This window comes from Pyrgilauda ruficollis, unplaced genomic scaffold (assembly GCF_017590135.1).
Source record: "Pyrgilauda ruficollis isolate IOZ18807 unplaced genomic scaffold, ASM1759013v1 scaffold10, whole genome shotgun sequence".
NCBI lineage: Eukaryota > Metazoa > Chordata > Aves > Passeriformes > Passeridae > Pyrgilauda > Pyrgilauda ruficollis.
The window spans coordinates 2,685,290-2,694,498 of record NW_024508101.1 but is presented as its reverse complement, the minus strand read 5'-3'; the positions used below and the strand labels follow the sequence as shown (position 1 = coordinate 2,694,498).

At 48.3% G+C, this 9,209-nt stretch overlaps 1 protein-coding gene across 1 annotated transcript in view; it reads left to right on the top strand.

Annotated features, from left to right (window-relative positions):
• The first annotated feature begins 2,297 nt into the window (after window positions 1-2,297).
• CHL1 (cell adhesion molecule L1 like) overlaps window positions 2,298-9,209 on the top strand; it is a 120,861-nt gene continuing 113,949 nt past the window's right edge. Inside the window, exons 1-2 of the mRNA XM_041464458.1 lie at window positions 2,298-2,330; window positions 2,584-2,666. The gene's annotated coding sequence lies outside the window, so the exon portion shown is untranslated. The remainder of the gene's footprint in view (window positions 2,331-2,583; window positions 2,667-9,209) is intronic.

Sequence of the window (9,209 nt, the reverse complement as noted above, 5' to 3'; positions counted from 1 at the left end):
TTCTTATCCATGTTACAGTCTCACAAGCTGGGAGCTCTGCAGCACTTCACTAACAAGCTACAAAATGACCCTGTATCTATCTCTACAAGGTCTTTTAAGGAAAATTTGTCCAATTAAGAAATGACACCCAAATTATTTTTACTTTTAACTCAATAACTAATCACCCGTGTCCCACAATGTGGACTTTTCTGTCCAATTACAAAATATCACCAAAACCCATGAAGAAGAAGGTGAAGAAGAAGGACCAGCCACCACCCTAAAACCTCCATCTTAGCTCTATATATATTACTACATTCTAAAACCTTAAACTCTTAAGTTTTCCACCATGTGATATCACACACTTCTATTCAAACTCCACACCCACAATCTCAGTCCTATCAATGAATTTTGGAAGCCTTCTCCACGGCCTCAGGTCAATGCAGTGTTCTCTTGAGAGTCTGTGCCTTTCAACACAGAAAGTCCAAAATTCTCAGCAGCCAGGGTTCCAGCAGGGTGAGAGTCACTGGCTCCACTTCTCATCCTCCTGGCAATGGCAGCAGGGGCAATGCCAGCTCTCCCTGGCTCTCCCAGCTCTCTTATCTCTGCTCCCAGACAAGCAGCTTCCCTCCCTCGGCACTTCCAGTTATTGCCAAGGCTCCAGGGAATCTCCAAACCTCGGGATTGGAGTGAATCTCTGCTGGCTCCAAGGTACGGGGTCAAATGGGTTTTCAATCCATGGGCAGCAGCCCTCAGACATTCCTCTGGAGCCGCCTCCCTGTCCATTTATTGCCCGAGTTTCCTCCCACAGGGCACAGGTCTGTTGCTTAGCTGTTGGTTGTTTGGAAAGCAATGTGCTGTAAATACAACATTTCACTGTCTTCGGATGGAACAGTGACTCAATTCAGGATCTGGCGTGGAGGGCAGGATCCAAAGGGAGGATTCCCAGTCCTCTGGTGTGCTCTGGGCTGGGTGTTTGTCACACAGAAATCTGCCCAACTTCAGAGCTTCCCCAGCAGCTTTCCATGCTCTGCTCCATGCATTTATATTGGTGCTGGTTCACTCATGCATACTTGAATATAAGAATTCTATGTATTAATTGCCTGACTTTTCATGACTGCAAACTTACCATTGTTTGAACAGTTTTGCATTTACTTAACAAATATATTAAACTATTCTGCCCTTTTCCCTTCTACTTTTCAGATCTTTTTTCTTTTACTGCCATCTTTATAATGCTTTTCCTTAATTTAATTATTTACTTCTCATCCAAAAGGCAAGCTCACCTACTTAAATCTGCAGGAGATAAACAACAACAGTTGGCCACAAATTCCAATTGCCACTGTCCCAAAAATCTTTAACCTAAATGCTAATAATCCCCGGGAGTGCCACTGTGTTTCGGTAGGGTGAGTTTATGGTTTAATGTCCGTGAATGTTACTTTGTGATTATTGTTCATTGCATTAGGCAAGGCTCAGAGAAAAGCAAAGCCCCCAAAGGTCAGCAGCGAGACAGAAACGTCTGAGGAGTCCGAGCCGTCATGAAAATGATTATGTCTGAGCTTCCCCATCTCTCGGGATGGAGTGCTTAAGACAATGACTGGCACGTTTGTGACGACTGTCTTTACCAATCACTTAAATATTTAGCCCATTCCACGCAGGGCAGAGTCCGGGCGCTCAAGCGCACACGTGAACCTGAGCCGGTTCTGTGGTCATGTACAGCACACGGGAGGGCATTTGCCAAAAAAAAAAAAAAAAAAACAAAAAAAAAAAAAAAAAAAAAAAAAAAGAAAAAAAAAAAAAAAAAAAAAAAAAAAGAAAAAAAAAAAAAAAAAAAAAAAAAAACAGAAAAAAAAAAAGGGTTTTCAGAGGTTTGGCATTAGGATGATTTGGTATATGAGGGTTTAGTAGGGGAGAGGGGTGAGTGGGGAAGGGCTAAACCCAGTTGCGGTGTTCTTAATCTTCATCCTTTCCGCTGAAAAGCAGCGACAATTCTCCACCCGAGAGAGGGGTGAGACCAGGCGGGGACCGTCCCTTCCCCGGCAGCGCCTCGCTCCTCCTTGCCTGGATTTCGGCGGAGCCGCCGCTGCCCGCCGGACCGAGAGCATCCCGTGTCCCGCCGGGGCAGCGCCCTCGGTTCCGTTCTCCTCCTCCCGCCCCGGTTCTGGGCTGTCCGGCCCTGGGGATCCCTCCCCGGCACCTGCCCGGCTGCGGGACGGCCCCCCCGGGCTGGGGGCGGGCAGGGGCTCCCCTCGCTCGCTCCTCTCCTCCCTCCCTGCATCCTCAGGTGCCGCCCGGAGCAGCGGGGGCGGAGGTGCCGCTGGCAGCCGGCTCCGGCCGAGGGGATTCGGATCGGGCAGGTGGGACCGGGAGCGGGGCCGGAGCCGGGGAGGGGGCTGGCTGTGCCCCGGGGGAGGCCGTGGGGAGCGCGGGGGCTCGTTGCCATGGCTCCCTGCAAGCTCCGCCGGAGGAGATAGCGATGCCAGTCACGGAGGGACCCTCTCCCTCCTCGTGGGTGTGGAGCGGGGCTGGCTTTGGGGTGGTTGCGTTGGGTTTTTCCGCTCCCCCTCCTTCCCTCCCCCCTTACCTCCCCCTTTTTTTTTCGGGGTGGAGCGATTAATTCGGAGCGCCGGGACGGGGCTGCGGAGCCGCCGCCGGGACCGGGAGCGGGACCCCTCCGCCCGCCCGGGCTCAAGGTACGGCGGGGGCAGCGGGAGGGCTCCGGGGGTGTCCGGCCGCGGGGCTCGCCCTGCCTGCCTCCCAAAGCGCTCTCATTATTATCGCTCTGATTTGAAAACTGGTTTTCCTGCTGCCGGCACCGCACCTGGTCCCGCAGCGGCGGCGCCCTGCGGAGCGATCGGGCAGCGGAGCCGGGCTCAGCCCGGCCCGGGGGCGAGCGGGGGGCTCGGGGGGTCCCGGGGGCTCCCGGGGAGCTGGTCCGGCCCCTTCTCCCCGCACTCGGGTCCCCGGGCGGAGGAGCCGCTGCCCGTGGGAAGTTTCGGGGGTGCGGAGCCCTGCGGAGCCGGGGGACAGCGCGGAGGGGCCGGGGACACAGCCGTGGGCCGGGGGACAGAGCCACGGGCCAGGAGACGGAGCCATGGGTCAGGGGACAGCGCGGAGGGTCCAGGGGACAGAGCCAAGGGCCGGGGGCTGGGCTGGGGGCTGGCGGGTCAGTCCCGTGTTGATTTAGGTGGGCTCAAGTTCGCGAGCCCGGATGTCCTGCATCTTGGCGTACACTTGTTTCTGCTTCCCAAATCGTTTTGGAGAGGATTTAGGGTGGTTTTGCTGCAGTTCCTAAATAATTCCTGAAGTCCCCAGGTTGGGGGGTTTTTTTGGTGGTGGTGTTTTGTTTTTTTTTGGGTTTTTTTTCGCTGGGGAAGCGATGTGCCCGTGTTGCGCTGCAGGAATCGCTGGGGCTCGGTGTCTGGGCTGTGTGTTATCGATTCGTGCTGCATGATCAGAGAGCATCGGGGAGCTTGGCAACGCAGTCCGAGGAAATTCTGTTTTCCTGTAGTCACACACAGCAAACGTACGTGGGCTTTGCATCTGCCGCTTCCATCCTTAGGGATACTTGGCTTCTTTTGGGGTAGGAAGGGACTGAGCTGTGTTTTGTTGGGTTATGTACAGGTGTTCAGCACTACCTGGGAATACTTTTGCTTGAAATGTGGTTTTGGAATATTTCTCCAGAGTGGTGACAGGTGGCATTTCTGTGTCCTTGCCAAGGGTTTGGTGTGACCGAGTTGATATGTGCTGTGTAACTCCCCCAAATCCCATTCCACAAGCAATAAATAATAAATGTTATGACTTTAGATACAGGTCCGAGGAAAGGAGGGGAGGTGAAAAGCTGTACTTTAAATAAATATGTAATTTTTTGCCATTTATGAACGTGAAATGTTATCTCGTTGGAGCTGTGCTTGCCATCCTTGGCCATTGCTTCCCACGTGCCTGTGCTTATCTTCTGATATGAAATATCAGTGTGCACAACTCCTGCTGTGTTAACACTTCTCTCTTGCTTAAAAGTAATACATTTTCATTGTGTTTCAAAGAAACCCAAGCCAAATGAAGCCCTCTCTTTCTGAATGGGTCATTTAAAAATTAGGAAATTCTGGCTCACCAGTTTCTGGTGCTCATTTAGGCTGAACATCTGCTGTCAGTGGAGTCTGGCTTGCAGAGGAACTACAAGTCCAGATCATGTGACATTAAAATAAGATGCACAGGATAGGACACTGAGATTTGCAGAAGGTAATTTCTTTAGAAATACTGCCCAGTGTATATGAAATTATCATTAAATATCTTCAGTAAAAAAACACCTGCCAGCAATCAAGAAGTTGAAATTTTGCCATATGCAGCACACAGCTTGGAAACCAGTTTGTTTCTAAACTCTTCCTGTTTATTATTGATTTTTATCAAAATAGGGATGGGCTGAATCTTGAAAATGAGGCTGAAATAGACTGTACTTCAGTAATATACATTTAACTCAGTGAGTGCAATTATTGTGGGCATTCACTATGAGTTACTTCAGTAATTAAACTCCATGCATGAAAATATAACAGTCCGTTTCTTTCCCCAAGAAAGCCAACAGATAAACCTTATTTAAATGAAAGATTGCATTATTCACAGCTTGGATATGTACCTCGAGTGGCTTGGACTGGGGCCACCTTGTTTGCCAGTAAAAATTTACTTTATCACTTCTATTTGGGAGGAAAAAAAAGGAACAAAGAGGAATTTATTCTTTACATAAAAAGATGTTGGGGACAGTTGCTCCTGTGATCAGGAAGGATCTGCTCCTTTCCCCACTGGGAGAGGACAGGGACTACTTTAAACACTACTAATTAGATCAGTTTATCTTGCACGCATTACAATGCTGTGGTTAGTTAATTATAGCTTTTCCCATTAGCAGTATGTTAAGAATAATGGATTAACATATCACACAGATCAAAAGAACATCTACAAAGTTTATCTTCGAGGAAAGAAAGTGTTATTGTGTGTCAGGAAGTCCCTGTGGCTTTCCCAAGGCACAGATTTTGTTGGAATTCCTGAGCTGGTGCTTCAGAGCCCATGAATGACTTGAATTGATCACAAACAAGTGACACTGGAGCTCTTGGTTGCTTAGCAACCCACCAAGATGCCACAATTTCTTTTGGTATATTTGTCCAGTAAAGTAGAAATTCAGTTTTGTTACAGATCATGGGTTCTTTGCTAGCACAAAGGCCACCCTATAACAACCCTAAATCATGGAGAATGAAAATTGATGTCCCAGCACAGGGTGTGGGAGCAGCACGGGAATGAAAACAGAGCAGGAGTCTTGTACCTATTCTGGTGGTGATGTGCTCAGTGTTTTATAACAAGTTTCAATTGTCCTTTCTATAGGTTAGACTCCTAAAAAACCCAAATAATTAGTGGGACAAGTTCTATCGAAGAAATTCATCCACCAGGTGCTGTTTGAACAGTCCCCTCATGCTGTCATGAGCTGTGAGATCCTGCAAGGTCTGTGGGGTTCCACTCAGCTCCACTTTGAAATAAAACCTGGAATGTGTGGTTTGATTGTGGTCTGAATTATCCCCTGGCCCACAGGGCTGGGGAGCTTGCTGGCTGCCCCTCACAGCAGACCCTGGGTCCTCAGCAGATCTTTTTGGGTAAGGGAATAACTCAAAGAGCAGAAGGAAGATTGATGTCATCATGATTATCTACCTGAAGTACCAACATGGGCTTCAATGAATTATATTTTGGTCAGTGGGCTCTTTTTTGTTCCCCCTGGCTCCACTTGTACTGCACCTTGTGAGGGAATCCTGCATCATCCCATGCCCACTCTCTGTGCTTCTGTTGGGGTTACAGGGCCAGGGAGCCCCCAGGATGAGTTTGGGCTGAGCCTGAGCCAGGATATTCCAGGAGCTCCCTCTGTGCATTTCACTGCTAATGGGCTTTCCATCCCTGGCCTCCTGAGCTGGAGCAGAGCTTTGCAGTGTGTGGGTGGACCTGGGGCTCCCAGCGCCCTTCTGCTCTGCTTATCTCCACCCTTCTGAGCTCTGCTCTGTGCTCATACAGACCAGTCCTCATCCTGCTGAAAGTGTGCCTAGGAAAAGGCTGCTAGGGCTGGGAGAACTGCAGGTGTCATGGCATTCATGCCACTCAAACAGCAGTGAAGATTTCTTCCCTCTGGATGAGAAAAAGGAATCCAGGTGCTTCTCTTTGTAGAACTTGAGTATTGTATAATATTATATTGAATATAATTGACTGTCTATGGGACTAGAGGGGGGTTGTGGCAGTGCCCACAGGAATTGCTGAGACCACACTGAGCCAAATCTCAGCTTGTCACTGTTCCTAGGCTAAGATTGTTGTAGTTCATAATCTGTGCACTTGTAATTAATTGCCTTTCTAGGCTCAGACAGGCTCAGGTGAGGAGCTTAGGTGAAGATCTGTGAGCTTGGCTGACTTTGGTGTGGGTTGTTTTTTCCCCGGTTGTTTCTATGTAACAAAGTCAGTGCTCAAAACTCAAGGTTGTTGTATTTAGCTTCTTTTTTCCCCTAGCTACTCTCTTCTGTTTTATTCATTGACTTGTGTAAGTGCATTTGCATTCCCAGATGCTGATTAGTGATTGCCCCTGCACGACAAACAGATGAAGGTGCTTGGTGATATTTGGTGCCTCAGGTTTCTCCTCCCAGCGTGTCCAGGCACCCTGCATGAAGCACACAGTGAGTGATGGCTGTGCTGATGTTATTTTCTGGGGTTTCAGCACTCCCTAGCAGATGTTCCCTTCTTCCTTCATTGCACCTGGTCGTGTGAAGATCAAAAATAATGCAGATGGAGAACAGTTTATCATTAAAAGTAGTGTTTATTGATACAGCTTAACTAGCTTGTGGTTTTCAGTGCAGTGATTTCCAAGTGCAGATCCTGTTCCATGTAAGAAGGACAAACATTATGTTGCTTTCTTCATTAGGGCTTCTCTTCCTATTTTCTTTTGATCCTTGCTAGTCCTCTCTTTTTCTCCATTTATGAAGAAAAGGACCAACTTCAGGTGGTTTTCTCCTTTAGCTTGTTTTTTCTGTCTTGCAGCAGGTCAGAGTTAAATCAGAGGTGTGGTGAGGGTGAAGAGGAGTTTGGGGGGGACAGGGATGAGCCTGCTTGGATCCATCCCCACCTTTGCTCCTGGTCTGTGGCACAGCAGAATTGAGATGTCTGGGTGCTGTCCTGAGCCAGTGGTGGAGCCTGGGCAGGGCTCTTTCTGTGAGGGAGCAGCTTTGGAGGAGATTTTCACCAGCTGCTTCCCGGTCTGGCTGAGAGAGCCCCAGCCAAGCTCCAGACAGGTGACCTCAGAGAGCCCAGACTGTCCCTGTGCCAAAGCCAGAGTCCTGCTGGATCCTCCCGGTGTCTGCAGCCAGGGAGGGCTGGAGAGGTGACACCTGCCATGGTGTTTATCCTCACAGCAGCACCAAGGGGCCTTTGCCTTGCCCTGGGAGGGCTCGTGGTCCCCAGCCTGGCCCTGTGTCACTGTCCCTGCCGGTGATGCTGCTGCTGCGCTTGCTGCCGCCTCCTCATCCTCCTCCTCTTCCTCCTCCTGAGAGCATCAAAGGCAGCACCTGGGCTGTTCGTTCCTGCTTCTGAGAGGGATTTAAAGGTGGGATGAACCCACGTGAAGGGGCTCTGATGGCTGGGGAGTCTCTGTGCCCTCCTGGAGAATACAAAGTGTAACTACAAACAAGGCAAGCAGTGAGAGCACGAGGCTGCAGCCCCAAAGAACTCTAAACATTGCAGTGAGCCAAAGCCCTCTGACCTCCCAGTACAGCTTAGCTAGATGGTTTTGGTACTTTCAGAAATCTCATTTCAAGCTTCTCCGTTTTTTGGGAGGCCCATGGGATGACTCTGCAAGGTTTAAGTCACTATTCAGAGCAACATCCTGGCTGGAATGAATGGGAAAGGCAGAAATCTTAAAAAAAAAAAAAAAAAAAAAAAAGGCAGAATTGGGCCTATCCACCTTCCAGTGTGCGTCTGCTTTGGTGACTTTTGGAGTGTGACACAAGCAATTCCCTGTCAGCCTTCCCTGCTGGCTGACACAGAAGAGGTGGCTTTGAATGCTGCCTGCTGTGCTTGTATGGCACTTGAAAGGAGAGAGGGCTGCCTTTAAGGAGAGTCTTCCCACAGCTTTAAAGGAGATTTGAAAAATGCAGCACTCCGTCCTGTCACGTGCTGTTCCAGCATTAAACCCGATGGAAACCTGGAACAATGTCTCAGGAAAAAAATGCCTGATGCCAGTGTGCACCCCCAGTGCTTCAAATAAAATCAGTCCTGATGGAAGATTGCTCTGCTGATAGGGAAAGGAACATTATTCTTGGGGGGCAGATTTATTTATATTTTTCTGTTAGAAAAATCCCCAACAATGCTTTCAGCTAAAGGAGTGATTAACTCAATGGGGTTTTTTTTAACACATGCATTTTTACAGAATGCACCATTATTTTTGCAGTTTACTGAAGTCAGAGAATGGTTAATAAGAAGAGTTTGTAGGTTTGGAAGCAGCCACATGTTATTCCCAAGGCTGATCTTGTAGGTCTGTCTGTCCATCACTAAAATCCTTCCCTCTGGGCAGTTTGTGTTGGTTGATCCAGGTCTGTATGTACACTTGCATCCATGGTTGTTTGTCTAATTTTGTTGATTTTACTTTGTTAGCAAAATACTTCAAACCACAATCTGTTTGCTGAGTTCGGTGAACTTATTACTAAAATTTGGGTTATTGCTCAAGTGCTCTACTGAATAAGGGCCCAGTGTTTTATTTTTCACTTTCATATCACTCCACCAATGACTTTGTTCCAGTAAAACTTCATTGAGAGGATAGATTTTAGAGGATTTCTGTTGTAAGTCAGAGGAGGTCCTATCTGATGTTTTAAATTTTTTTTTAATCACTCAGTTTTACAGGAATAAGCTGTGTTCAGTACTTGCTTTGAGTTGGTCAAACCTGCAGTAATATTGGTCATTACCATCCCCATTCCTTTGAGAAAAATATTCCTTTTGTTGCATCTGGGCAGAAGAAAATGGCACAGAGCTGAACTACTGCTATCTGCCAGTTCTAGTGGCAGATTTTAGTTAACATATTTTTAGGATAATCCATGGTGACTTCCAGGCTGGATACTGCCCAGGCAAAGCACTGGTGAAGTCATGGCGCCACTGAAATGGATGCTCAAACTCCCAGTGACCTCAGCAGAGTCAGCTTTTTGTCCCAGGAGTGATGAAAATCTCATTTACAGCCT